Raw genomic sequence first — 14,772 nt, 5'->3', positions numbered from 1 at the left:
CTTTTAGCTAATAACGAATATGTGGATGGATGATTGTTAGTACTAAATAGTGGCAAAATTATAACCACCTTCCTGGATGACCCCACATTTTCCCAATAGTGATATCATGAGACGGAAGAGACAATCACAAACATAGAGGGACGACACAACCCGTGTCCAACAGAGGAGTAGTAGACTGCAACACCGACTCTCCTACTTCGTTGATTTAGTATCAGGTAGTGTATTTGGTGTCTGCACCGCTTGCCTTACGTTCTGGAGAGGAGAGATGTAATGTGTGGTGTACGATCACGTGGTGAGTGCTAACTAATCAAACTAGCGTTTAAAGTAGCAGGCAGACAAATGTTTGAATCTTCTGAACATCAAAGCCGCTATTCTTCTACTTGGTTGAACATCCTTTCAACAGCCTGACTCCTGCATACTAATGCACTACACCTAATGTCAAAAATTGCAGCGAACTAAACGAAACTAATGTGACGTATTGCTGTTAGGTTTTAAACTACCAACAAGCACAGAATATATAATTTATTTAATAAATAAAATACAGAAATCTAGTTACAAGTTCGTGTACTAGACTAGGGTAATGACCCCGAATATGAGGATAGGCACCTAAAATGAAACCCCCATGTATCTTGTGAACAAAGAGCTGTACGGTAGAGGAAAGAAGGTAAAACACAAGAAGGAATCACGCCATAGCAGTGGAAGTCACGTGAGCTCTTTGTGTGTAGAGTTGGTGACGGAGGGAATGTGCAAAGGAAAAGGTGCTCCTGGAAATTTTTCTGTCGTTTTGAAATTAGCTGCTCAAAATGAACAAGGTAAGTTGTTACTGATCCCCTTTATACTGTGTTTCGTAGTAGTGAGTGTGTGTGTTGGACCATGTAATGAGTTGCTAGCTTTCTTCCACTTGTAAGAGAGATAGCGTTGTTCATTTGTTTACCCCGCGAAGGTCTTATTATGAGACCTGGTAGCTACTTTACGTGTAACGCACGTAGGCCTAGGCCTAATAGCCTAAGTTCAATTTCTTTTCATAGTTTCATTTGAAGTCGACCAATTTTGGTGACAACATAACAGCTACTAGGATAGCATAGAAGGAAAACTTTGTTTTGTATTTTTAGCATGATAAAAATAGTCAGTTTCCTTTTTTTTTTAGAATAACCTAATCTTTTTTAACATGGTGTAACAATAATTTCCTTTCATTTATAATCGGGTTAAAAAATAATTTAGTTCATTTAGTTCAAAATTAATTTAGGTCAAAGAGACTCCTGAACTTATCAATAAATGATTTACATAACCCAAACAAGGTCTCTTATTCGGTACCCTCATTAATAATAACTCAGTAGCACTTATGTTCATTTTTTTATATATAATTTATCATTGTTACTTTTTTTATATTCCAATACCTTATATCATAAAATAGACTTCCTACAAAATATATTTTAAAGAAAACATAAACATATGCTTTAATTAACAAGTAAATCGAATTCTAACAAAAGTGTCTGATATTCGGGGTCTTTATCTTATATATCCCATAATACATTTTGAAACAGAAACAGTGACAATGAAATGTCTGTCTTCTTATCAAATTTTTATCATTAATACAACTAAATTGTGGATGATATATAAAGATGAGAGTCACAGAGTCCAGAAGCCAAAGTCTTGCTATTCTGCAAGACGATATCCAGGATGTACTACGTTGATCGAAAGTTGGGATTTGAGAATGCTGGTTGCTAAAATGCAAGTATTTTTATATTTTCTCGAGATTAGTATCAATTTCATACTATGCTGCCAATTGATCTTAACTGAATTTGTCGATTTTCTGTATTGATAAAATAATTTCTGTTGGTGTGAAACTTTTAATTAATGAGCTTGGCAATGATACTTTCTTAGTTTGAATGCCCACCAGAAAGTATAGAGTACATGAATTCATATGGTCATTTCATGAAAAATTGTGCACTATTTGTAAACGAAATCAATTTGACCTCTCAAAGTGAGATGGCGCTTAGTTTTCCAAACGGTACAGTGGCAGTAATTATAAGAAATAAACAATCATTTACCTGGAAATTAATTCAATAATTTTAAAATAAATAAAACCTATAACGAACATAAACCAGCTCAAATCAAGCAAAGAGTAGGGTGTATTGCATACATTTACTATTAAATCGTATATAACGTTACTGTATGTTATTTACTTTGGTGTACTTCATTGTTATGTTACATAGTAGTATTGTATTTTATTTGAATTCTCGATTACTGTTATATTAGATTTTTTTAACTGTTTCTGAATATCTTTTCAACTCTGATTTCAAATCTGAAATCCGTTTTCCTGTACGTGCTACAGTTATCATGCAATTTGAAACGTTTACTTTTGCAGAAAATGAATATCTATTTACACTTGGGATAGGTTGACAACGACCCTTAGATCTACCCTAAGCACAGATTAAACACATCCTTTTCTGTGTTTTTCATATGGGATTATGGCTTCTTCAGGTAGACATAAGAAAGCAGCTGACAGCCTCCGGGCTCCAAGAAACATATATACTGCACTGCTTACCAAAGAGTCATATTTCCGAAAGTGGAACTAGATTTTCGTGGATTTTTTCTAAAGAAAAATACTTTGTTTACCTCAATATCCTAGGTCTTACCATTTGTGTTAATTTCACAATGGTCAGTTCCCTCCTTGAAAAGCAGAAAGGCTTCACTAAATATCCATGCTCAAGAGAAATATTGGACACAGATAAAGTGAAACTCTTGAAGCAGGAATACCAAACACTGTGAATGAACTAAATGTCAGACGATACAGGATCATTATCCCCATATCAAGCTTGGCTTGATGAAGCAGTTCATGAAGGCATTCAATACTGATGGTGATTGTTTTCGAAATATAAGAACGTTCCTTTCTCCGCCTTGTCTCTAGAGAAAATCAAAGTAGGTGTGTTCGATGGACCTCGAATTCGCATCCTTGTATGTGACGAGGAATTTGTCAGGAAAATAAATAACAAGAAGGCGACATGGGTGTTTCCTGGCTTTTAAAAAAAACATTTTCTTGGTAACAAAATCGCGGACAACTTATGAGGTTGTGGTTCAATGTTTTTGGCTTTCCGCGATTTTGGGTGCAACATGAGTGTAAATAACCATTTCCTGAACAGTCAACATGATCAATTTCCTTAGAACCTTGGGACTGTTAACGATGAACAGGGAGAGCGCTTTCAACGGGACCTGAAGAGCGTTTTCAAGGGTGCTGGGACAAGCTTGTGACGACAGACTAATGCTGGGGCATCACATAAGATTGCCCTGAGAAAGTCCGCAAACACAAAGAGCTACAAGTGTACATTCTTATCTGAATAAAACGTATTTGAACTTTGCATGCATATTTTTTTACATTACAGCTTGCAATCTGTATGTAGACATATGTTTTTTGTATTTTTTTACAAAAAAAAATTGAGATTTTACTATTTTGAATATATGTTTAATACTTCAAATAAGTGCTTTTATTCTGGCGTATTTTCAAACTGTAATGCATATTTTGGTGTATCTACATATTTTAGTGAATAAATGAAGAATATCTTCGCCAATATGTTATACAATATTTTTCCCAATTTTAATATGTTGAATTGCATTTTGAAAATATATGAAGTTTAAAAGTCAAAATGTTGAATTGTAAAAAAAAACCGAGCTTACAGAGAAAACCTAACTTTAGATTTGAAATAAGCACACCCAAATTACCTTAGAACAAATGCTTGTAGCAATGCAAAAACAATTTTTGTTTCCCAATGTTACTATAATTTGTTTACAAAATAGCTGTTAAAATTTGTATATTTTAAAGAACTGACTAATCGAGAAGTGCAGCAAACTAGACGCGGCTAGTCAGTGGGACTCAGGTTGCGTCGTCCCTGTATGTTTGTGATCGTCTCTTCATTCGTCTCATTGTGTCACTATTGGGAAAATGTAGGTTGTTATTATTTTACCACTATTATCATAGAGTGCCATCTATGCGAGATAGCAATGAAATATTTAAACAGTAACGCTCCCTAGAGAGATAAGGTAGAACTTCGTTGTCTACCAAGCATTGCAGTGAATTTTCATCTAGAGAATTCGTACTAGCAATTCTTCCACATATTCATTATTAGCCAAACGTTTCAGTAAAGAGAAGTAAAAGAAATGGAAAATAAGTCAATAAGAGCAACCAATACGCCCATTGCATAGCTCTTAGTCTAGTCTTACGGCAGACGGCCTACATACTGGCAAGGGACGTGAAAACGCCGCAGAGTAACCAGACAACAGCGGTGGCTCCGAGAGTTACGGCGTCTCGGGAGGAGGTGCTGCGTGCACTTCGTTTTACAATCTGCTGTGTTTCTAATCGTGCTGGATTCGTCGCTTCCCCGCTCCCCACTTCCCTTGCCAGCATGTAGACCGCTCGCCTTATAACCGGACAAGAGCTATAGCCAGAATAACGTTGCAATGACATTGAAGCGATACTGTGTCCTCTGCTTGAAGACTTTCCTCTTTGGAGAACGGGATTAAGCCCGAAGGCACGCAACTGCCTCAGTGAAACCTCACGGTGATTTCCAAATACTATAACTTTGAGGGCAAATGACCATCAAACTGTCAAGGGAGGACGGTCTTAAACGCAGCACCTTTCAAGAAAAACGTCTCAAGATTCCGTCTGCACTGCGTCCTACCAATCATCTTGTTCCCGTTGAGCGGAGGAAAATTGTTCGTCCACGTCCGAGGGATCAGACACGTTATTATCTCAGTCGGATGATTATCGCTTCCATTTGGAACATCCCGGGATCCTGCTCTCTCTCTCTCTCTCTCTCTCTCTCCTCTCCCTAACGATCTAATCGCATGCAAAAAGTATCAAAGGTCGAATCCTTCCAGGCTGGAAAGAAACGTGCCTTATGTGCCACGATCATCCCTTCGGATGAAAATTTAAGAAAGCTATAGCTGTAAAAGTTTGTCTTCCAATAGAATACCGAGCTCAGCATAAAAGTATGTTCCTACTTCTGATTGGCTCCTAAACTTTTGACTGTAACGTTAACAAACACACACACTTGTGAACATACTGTACACCAATAAAACAATGTACGTTTTGTGTTATATATAATATGTTATAATCTTAACCCTTTATCTACTGACGGCACTTTAAAGTATCAGTATTTTAAACATTACTTTGTGTCCACACCGATCGTTAAAACCTGGTGGTACACCTAACGGCAAAATAAATTGTAGGCAAATTGCCCATCACCATTTTTATTCAGTCCATTTTCCACAATGTGATGATCATGAATTGATATAAACACGTCAATAGGCAGAGGACAACATATTCTTTGCATCAACAGAATTATATTCCTTTATAAAACACAGGATGCGGAATAAAAACAATGAAAATAGTGATGGACAATTTGCCTACCATTATGTTTGCCGTTGACTGTACTCCTGCGTACCAAGCTTATGTTCTCTGATGGACCATAGATGGCAGTGTGTGCTTATTTTTGTTTTCTTACGTCCAGCAGCATGTGACCAGCAGTGGTGCGTGCTTACAGAAAGGCATTTTACAAGGAAAACATATTTCTGAATATTTTAAATTATATTTAGTCATCAACTCATGGAAAGTGTTCCATTATATTTTTTAATGTTTTGTGAATATTCGATGTGTAATATGTGCAAAACGTAAAGGTTTTTCTTATGATATTTTCTAAATTAGTCATAAATTTCATTTTAATACTTGTAAGTATCGTCAGTTGCATGATGCAATTGTATTTGTCTACAATCGCGTAGCGAGGATTTTCGAAAAGATGGGGGGGGGGGGTATGTATACTTCCTTTGGCAGTCAGTCCTTAGTTTGCCATCTTTCCTGAATTTGACATTATCTTTTAGTAATTCTGAGCCCCCTTGGGCAATGTCTTTGTATATTGGTACAAAAGCCATAATTTCACTGCAAGGGAGAAAAACTAATGTAGGAGGAACGTAAAGGATACAGGTAATTCCTAATTTACATAACATTCCTTAAATACTTATGTGATGTGTTTATTATATCATATATATATATATGTTACAAAACACAATGGTTCTCCATTTTGTTGTTTTAGAACAATGAGAAGAAAATCATTGGATGACAAAGACATATGACCTATTTTTTAGGTATACTCGTATATATCAGATTTACATAAAACTGAATGAAAATTTAATTTAACAGAGAACAAAATTACATCCATGTATGGGAGTACAAATTTTGTTATTACGACAAATCAAAGTGCTTAGTGGCCTGGCAATATTTCTAAGAATCAAAAATTAATTTTATAATTAAAATATTAACAAAATAAGTTGGATTATTTTTTATTATTTTTTTCAACCCATAGAAGTAACTATAGAGTCCACCAATTTGAACGTCAGATCTTTAAAATTATATAGATTGAAAACCACATGTGATAATTACATATATATACCGGTATATATATATATGAATGGTTTATTGCAGAAACGGACCTGAGTCACTTTTGCACAATTCTGAGAAAAACAATGAAAAATCGTATAATATTAATAGTGTAAGAAAGAAATGTGCCGTAGTTGGCTCAAATATTTAACATAATGAATAGTTAATTTTGCAACCCTCAATGCACCCCCCTGCAGTATGCTGCTAGACACAGTGGAGATGAAAAAATTAACTCCGATACCTCAAAAATGTGACTCCGGTCCCTTTCTGCAATAAGCCATTCATATATATATTGAAGAGCAAAAAATGGCATTAGGTTTTGAAAAATATGTCGTTCAAATGTCCTCCTCTGCTTCAGTGGGTGTAATGGGAATGCCCAATTTTCCAGCACGTCTGCACACATATTGAACGGTATAGCCTCAATGGTTCGTTCGATGTCACGAACTGTGCGTGGCGTAGGCTCATAGACCTTAGATTTGACATAATCCCAAAGAAAATAATCCAAGGGGGTTAGATCACATGATGTTGATGGCCAGTTCACATCACCCTTTCTGGACAGAACTCATCCGGGGAACTTCTTCTACAATAATTCCATTGTTTGGCGAGCTGTGTGGCAAGTTGCACAGTCCTGTTGGAGAAACACATTGTTGTTGTCAAGATTTGCCAGTTTAGGCCACAAAAACTGCACAACCATATTCCTGTATCTCTCCCCATTGACAGTCACGTGATTTCCATGTTGGTCCTGAAAATAAATAAGTCCTGATCACGCCATTGGCCCAAAAACCACACCACACAATCACTTTCTTAGGATGAAGGGGTACGTCCAGATTCACTTGCGGAATTTCATCTGCCCAAATCCTTCAGTTTTGTTTGTTAACGTAGCCATGAAGAAAACAATGAGCTTCATCGGAAAAGATTATGAAATTTCTCTCAACGCACGACATGTCTGTCGAACTGAAAACGAATTTTGATAATAAATTCGAATAATTGCTATGCGTTGTTGCATTGTGTATCCATCCATGATATCTTGCCACAGACTACTGCACACAGATGTCACAGTTCTATCTCGTCATTCCAGTCAGTGTTGCTGTAACACTCTTTCAAAGTTCTGACGTTCAAATTGGTAGACCCTTTAGTAGTCTAAGAATAAATATTCATGCCTCGACATATATTATATCAGAATTCAGGCATGACTGAATCCTGACTTCAATTTACAATATATTCTATTAGGGTAAATCAAAAAGTAAGGGCAATTTTTACATAACATCTTTATTTCCACACAAGAAGAAGAACTACACATATCACTTTTCCACATATACCCCCTGAACGGCAATGCACTTTTGGTATCGTGCAATCAGCTTCTGTATCCCGTCCGCGAAGAAGGTTTTTGGTTGGTCACGAAGCCACGTCTGCACCGTCTGCTGGATCTCGTCATCTGACCTGAACCCACGACCAGGCAGCTTTAAAGCGGCCCGTCCACTCATACACCTTTCGTTGAGTCATGGTGCTTGCTCCATACTGCGCTGACAGCCGACGATGGACGTCTGCCGGTTTGACTCCCTCCGACCACAGAAGGCGCACTACGGCACGCTGTTCCTCGATGGTGCATTTGTGGAGTGATGCATCCATACGTGTGACCTTTTTCCTCCGCGGCACTCGACTGAATGGTGCATTAATCGATACTCCTACTTCCACGTCACTCCAAGTATACACGTGGTGACGTGAGACACACCCAGTCTTCGTTTATTCTTGCGAAAACACAAAATTGCTTTTAGTTTTGGATTTACCTAGTATTTGCTAGTGCTTTTCACAACAATGGTCTGATGGTTTAGTCAGTCTACCCAAGTGCCATTGCAAATAATAAGTCCCTAAATTATGGTGCTACAAGACTAATTTGAAGCTTAATTTTCTGGAAAGTAATGGAACTTTAGTTGTAACATTACACTCCAAAGAAACATTGCATGTGATATTACTGCAGACTAAAGCTATATAATACGAGAAAAGTCAATAAACAATGTATAAATGCTCACTAATGCGTTATGTTAGTTAAGCACATTGCAACATGTTGTCATTGAATTGTTGTTTTAAGTCCACTTTATGCACAGAAAGTCTAATCGGGACCAACAGTTTAAAGTGGGATTCGAACTCAATGCGTTTCCACCTGGGTATTGAGCCCGACAGCAACAAGTTGTGAAGGGACATGTGTGGTGTGTGAAGGTGTCCCCCGCCCTTCTCGTCTTGAAAATTGAACAATTGAATAGAACGTTAAAAATAGATTTTCGAACAAGGAATTAGATTCCTTGCTCCTCTCTATCTAGCTTACTCTTTATAGTCCTTTGAAAAAAGTGTCCTTATATTTTTAAAAGAAGTCTAGATTTTAGTCCAAAAAGGCAAAAGATTCGAAATGTTCAAAAACATTGGGGCAAACCAAACCTATTCTTGACAATTTGTCAAAATCCGCCAAAATGCCTGTGTGATTTAATGTATTTTAGAACTTCACGTCTATTTTCGATATTTTAAACCACTTTGCTGTCACTTATGGCTAATCGCGACAGTGAGGATGAGTAATGAGAAGATGAAAATGATGATGCTACATTTATAAATATCAGCCACAACCGAGAGTTGGAACGTATGTTGCGAGATCGGTCGATCGCTAACGTTCTCGGCCACCTAGCCGTCTGTGATTTAAGGTGAAATGACCCATATGTAATATGCATCATTTGAAATTCATTTATGGTTCATCTTTCATGCCGAGGTAAAAGGTATTTTAAAATTTTATTTTTATGGTTAAAAAAATGTAGCATCAACTCATCTGATGAATTTATTGATTGCTTTGATTTTGTTCTCTTTTCTGCTACTTTTGTTAATTGCGAAGATTAGGATGAGTGGTAATAAGGTGATATGGAATACGAACAATCACAAACGTGTACGGGCAACACAACACGAACCCCGCAGAGCATTCATACTGGCTGTGAGTCCAGACGACAGAGATTAGCTAGTCTGCAAAATGCAGTCCAGGGTGTACTTCATGAGAGTGTGGAAGATTGTAACGTAATTTGTAAGTGTTTTTTGTGTTGAGCGCCTAATTAAACATAAAACATGCCAAACTCTTTTTCTGTAGGAAATCTTATTTCAAATATGCATGTAGAACAATGTCTGAAAAAATTATATAGTTCTTTCTCTGCCACGGGTGATAATCACGCCAATAATAACATATTACGTATTACGTAGTAGATCAGAAAGCAAGCTATTGGACGAATTTCTGTATCACCTGGAGACATGAATTCTTCTTTGGAAGGAAGAGTAATATACTGTATGATGATCCCGTTACTTTCACCACGGAAATCAAACTGCCCCCAGAGTCACTGGGATAGAATAAATCTCAGAGACTGCATGATATTGGATTACACTCGTTGGGTTCAATATCCATACAAATTGTTTGCTGGAAGAGAATTATGGAAAATAATTGGTTTCCATGGGATACTGAGAAATTGCATTACGTTCAGTAGAAATGACAAAAATAAGGTTATTGAATAATATCAGAATTTCATCAGAAGTTGAAATTCTACGAATGATCTTCCTGAATACAACACGCAAAAAAATATTTCGATTTCGTATACTAAATTTGTACTTTTATTTGCCGAAACCTCTCATGCAATTGTACTGATATTTATCTTGACATAAAATTATAGTCGTTTTTAGGATCAATTTTTCCAACACTATCAGACGTACATTAATCACGGCCCTCCCGTAGGGAAGCTCTGAGGTTGCTGTTCAATATTTCATTATGTAATATAGAGTATATTTTTAAGAATTGTTTCCCACAATTGAGTTAAATGTTAACAAATGAGAATTGATGAAATGACGCATAATGTCTCTACCAATATCAGTTGGCACGCAGCTACGCATTCATCCCGGATTTTTACTTAGGAAATATGGAAACCCTAGTTCATTTTTGTTTTCAGTAAATAGTACTGCTCTCAAGTAATAAAAAAAAATAAAATTTAAGCACATATTTAATTGCCCGCATTGTTTCAATAATAACAGTACCACTTGCCGTCAGATGCTACTGTTTGTGCAAAAGCGACACGTGTCATTTCTCAACAACCAATAGGAAAACACATGCGGTACGTGAGTGGCTTCAGGAGTTAAACCCAGTTTGTTTGAGCATCACACACTGTCAGGTACAATTAAGCATGTGTAATTATTGAGCAACACAGTGTTGTGTCACAATGAACATAATTGGAAAGCTGCTGCATCAACAAATTTAATGGAATTTCATTGTTGAGCGTTTCAAAAACTTTGTGGCAGTTCTTTAAAGCCGGATAGGGGAAGCAAAGCACCCCAAATGATAGGATTCTGACAACAATAGTATTTAGTGGCCATGTGGATTGTTGGTGTCAGATTAGTAAAACATCAATTTGAGGTAATATGATCTGTAACTCATTTCAGAAACTTACACATTCACTTACAATTGTGGTTCGTTTCATCTTTCAATGCAGGTGTATGCCCATTTTATCGCCTAAAATATATATTTTCCATATTGCATATGAAACCTATCTTTCGCTTATTAAATTTTTAGTTCCTTATTCTTTACAGACAAGTGGCCAGACGATGAAGCCCTTTTGCTTGCGTTTCAGACATGTGTTTTCTTCTGTACGATAAAACATCACACCTTAATAACGTAAACGACTGAGGAAGTGTTCTGCTCATCATGAATCGAGTCATCGCGATCATAAGGCTCACTGGATATGCCCTATGTCAGCATGTGATGCGAGTTACTCTACACGTACTGCAGAGAGAGCATTGTGTGTGTGTGTGTGTGTAAAAAGTCTTCACCCCCCAACCCCACCCCTATCCAAGTAGGTACGTGTGGTTGTGTAACATCTGACAGTGATCAAACATTCCAGATATCTTCTTGATTGGAAACCGATTGGTCCCAATAACTTTCCATTTCTCGCTATCTGTTCTACTAACGGAGTTGCTCCATGATGTCGGACTTTTAAATCACTCTGTATATATATCAAGATTGTCAAGAGATAACTTTTATTATTTCATGGATTTATTCTAGTTTACTACTAATTTAAGTACCACCGTTGAATTCTGGAACCTACAAAAAATAGGGATTGATTCCAAACCTGTTCATATAAGTGAAATGCTAATTTTTAGATTTTGACGGACACATTGAACACCATATTTAATGTAAAAGTGGATCTATTTCTTATTTTTATAATAGAGGTTTGAACTTCAACTCGCATAAATAAGATAACATGAATGTTAAATAACTGTAATGAAGTAACAGGGTTCAGGATTCATGGCAGCCATTTTGCTGGCGTCACTACAGATACACGAGAGATTAAAACCTTGCTGTGTGGGACATGTTATATTTACGAATGAATGTATTATGCCCACCCCTAAAGGGCATGTTTTCCACCTGGAGAGAAATAATCTACCACTTTTCCTTACGTTTCAACCGTAAATAATACGATCTGTATATCAGCTAGCAAAACAACCACTACATTAAATCAAATAACTCTCTTATGGTTAATGTTAGAGAAAAGAACCATAATGTAAAAGTGTTCAATAGTAGTACATAATTTTTAAGTAATTTAAGAAAAAAAAAACGTTAAAACAGGCATTGAAATATCTAATTTTCTCCTGTTTTTAATATATTTCAGACAATGTGTCGAGTACATATAATCAAGTTGATTTAATAAATTATTCAATTGAGTTCGTTTCATTAAAGCGAAAATGAAGGTTCTATCACTATTCTGTGAGCAGTTATACGCGTTTAAACACTGCACTACAAATTCTGCCAGCGGCCATATTGATGACGTCATTTCTCCGAAACCCACAAAGGAATTCTTTGGGACTTCATGTGAGGAATACAACTCAAGTAGTACTACATATTCCAGCATGTTTCGTTTCACTTTTTGAATGTCCCGGTTGACCTCCAAATATGCCTAATTTGACTACTATTATGTTAACTGTAAGTAAAACGAACAGGTAGGCCGGAGCCATCGCTTGAGACTGTGGACCACATACGGGAAAGATTTCAGAATTAATGTCTGTTGATTCAACCAAGGAAGGACGTATGGATGATTTATAAGATGGGTTAAAAACTTCGATACTTACTCTCTTCACTGACATGTTCTCATCATCGTGATTGAGTTGGCCTCTGAGCAAACTACTTCCGAAATGCAGAAGGGAATTTTGAAACACCCTATATATACATGTCATACATACCTCAATTCAACAATGGATGATAACCCTCTTCCCAAAATGGAATTCCCCGATGGCGCAGCGGTATCGTCTTCGCCTTGTAATCAAGGGATCCCGGGTTTGATACCCCGTGGAGGCACAGTGGTTCGGATCCAACTTTAAACTGTAGGTTCAGTCCCTATTAGCCTTTCTGTGAATAAAGTGGACTTAAAACACCAAATCAACCCTCTTCCCAAAGCAAGAAACTTAATTCACGTACTGGGGCCTCCCCGATGGTAACGTCCTTGCTTTGTAATCAAGGGGTCCCGGGTTAGATACTCGATAGAGGCACATGGCACAGTGGTTCGGATTCCACTTTAAACTGTAGGTCCAGTTCCTATTAGCCCTTCTTTTGACGCACTGCATATTGCCACTAGTGACATAGCCGATGAACTCCCTGAAATAGGTTACTGTTCAGTCTATACAGCGCACGCATTGTTGCCGTAGCAACATAGTATGGATGAGAAGTTGTGAAGCGAGGATGTGAAGCACTATAGACCCGTATGCACGGTCCCTCGAGTGACGTTAGAAAAATAAATCGATTGAAGCCATATCGTTTAGACATGGACTCGCAACAAAGCCAACTTGACCTCGTTCTTGTTGATCATAACATTGTTTTTTTATGGGAAACCATGGCCAAAATGAACACGGGGCAAGAGTAAACATAGAATTTCCGTAGAATTCGCAACACCGCTAAGTAAGTGAATAGCGAAAACTTGAAACACGTCATGGATGCCGAGTGTTAAAAGCAAAAGAAATTTTGGCTTTAACTGCGATGCCTAGGAAAGTATCGTATCGTTGAAAACTGCTACTTGAGCAAATGTTTTGCAGATATACATCTCATAGCGTAGTATATACGACAAGTCGAAGGTTGTAAATTTTCGTCCAAAAGCCTTCATTGCTAAGCATTACGTTGACATGGTACTGAAAAAGAACACGTTCCCACCCGGGGCTGGCAGTCATTGTTGAGGACGGTAATGCCATTGCAAGAGCACTCGGGGCAAGAAGGAATTCAATTTGCCAGCAGTGGTCTTGCAAGCAGTGCTCAAACTTTGATCCTTCACAGCCTCTGTATGTGTGCTAGTAGCTACTCCAAGGGATATTCATGCATTCCATTCCAACTTTGTTTCATTTTTACAAATGTTTGTGTTTATACTTTTAAGTGCATTTTGAGGACTTTCTCATTCAGTGCCACCTCAAGTTACATTACAATTATTTCAATGACAGTAATGATCACATATATTTTTTTCTTTAAAATGTGTTCCAAAGACAATATTTGAGCTCATTGTAATGCATTTCATTAAACGTCTAATGTTTACTTGTGCGTTCATTCTTGCCGCGTGCACTGTTCACTCTTACCCCACCCACCGGGGCAAGACTGAATTTTTGCAGAGTTTGGAAATATTCCCTGTGACATATTTGTAGTTTGCTTCATTTCATAAACGTGTCATTACTATGATACTAGAAACTCGCACTTTTCATGTATTACCATTCTCTGTACTCTACGTGTGTAACTTGTAATTCGTCTTCCAAGACAAGGCGTTCACTCTTGGCCTGGTTTCCCATAGTTCTTTTCCCATATAACCGAATAACAAAATATAGAGATCAGATTTACGCCCTTTACTATTTTCTCGTTATCCTAATGTTCAAAATTTGTTTGGGAAAAATTTTTGTACAGAGTGTTAACCAATTGAAATCCACATTTTCGTTAATTTTATTGTGAGTCACATTTTCACAGAAGTATTCCATCTCCTTCAAGGTGCAAAACCTCAAAGTTTCTCCTCTGTTTTGTACAGTGCAATGGATTATTTCTGGGTGTTCGAAGTAGAGTTCACTGCATTTACCGCTCCCAGCTTTCCCAAAACTGCCCACTGATTACAGGCTGAGTGGGCTTCAGAGTTACTTTATACAGGGTTAGTCTTGGAAACTACAGAAGATCAAGCACTCAGAGAATAAAAGCTGATTTCAGGCGTGGCACTCAGATTGAATCAACAACATTCATAAGAATGTATATTTTTTTTAAAAAAATGATTGAATTTAAAGGTAAAGGCAACAGAAATATTTTACAGGCTGCTGCAGTA

Source organism: Lepisma saccharinum, chromosome 27 (genome assembly GCF_977018435.1).
Source record: "Lepisma saccharinum chromosome 27, izLepSacc3.1, whole genome shotgun sequence".
Lineage (NCBI taxonomy): Eukaryota > Metazoa > Arthropoda > Insecta > Zygentoma > Lepismatidae > Lepisma > Lepisma saccharinum.
Note: the sequence above shows the minus strand (reverse complement) of the source record.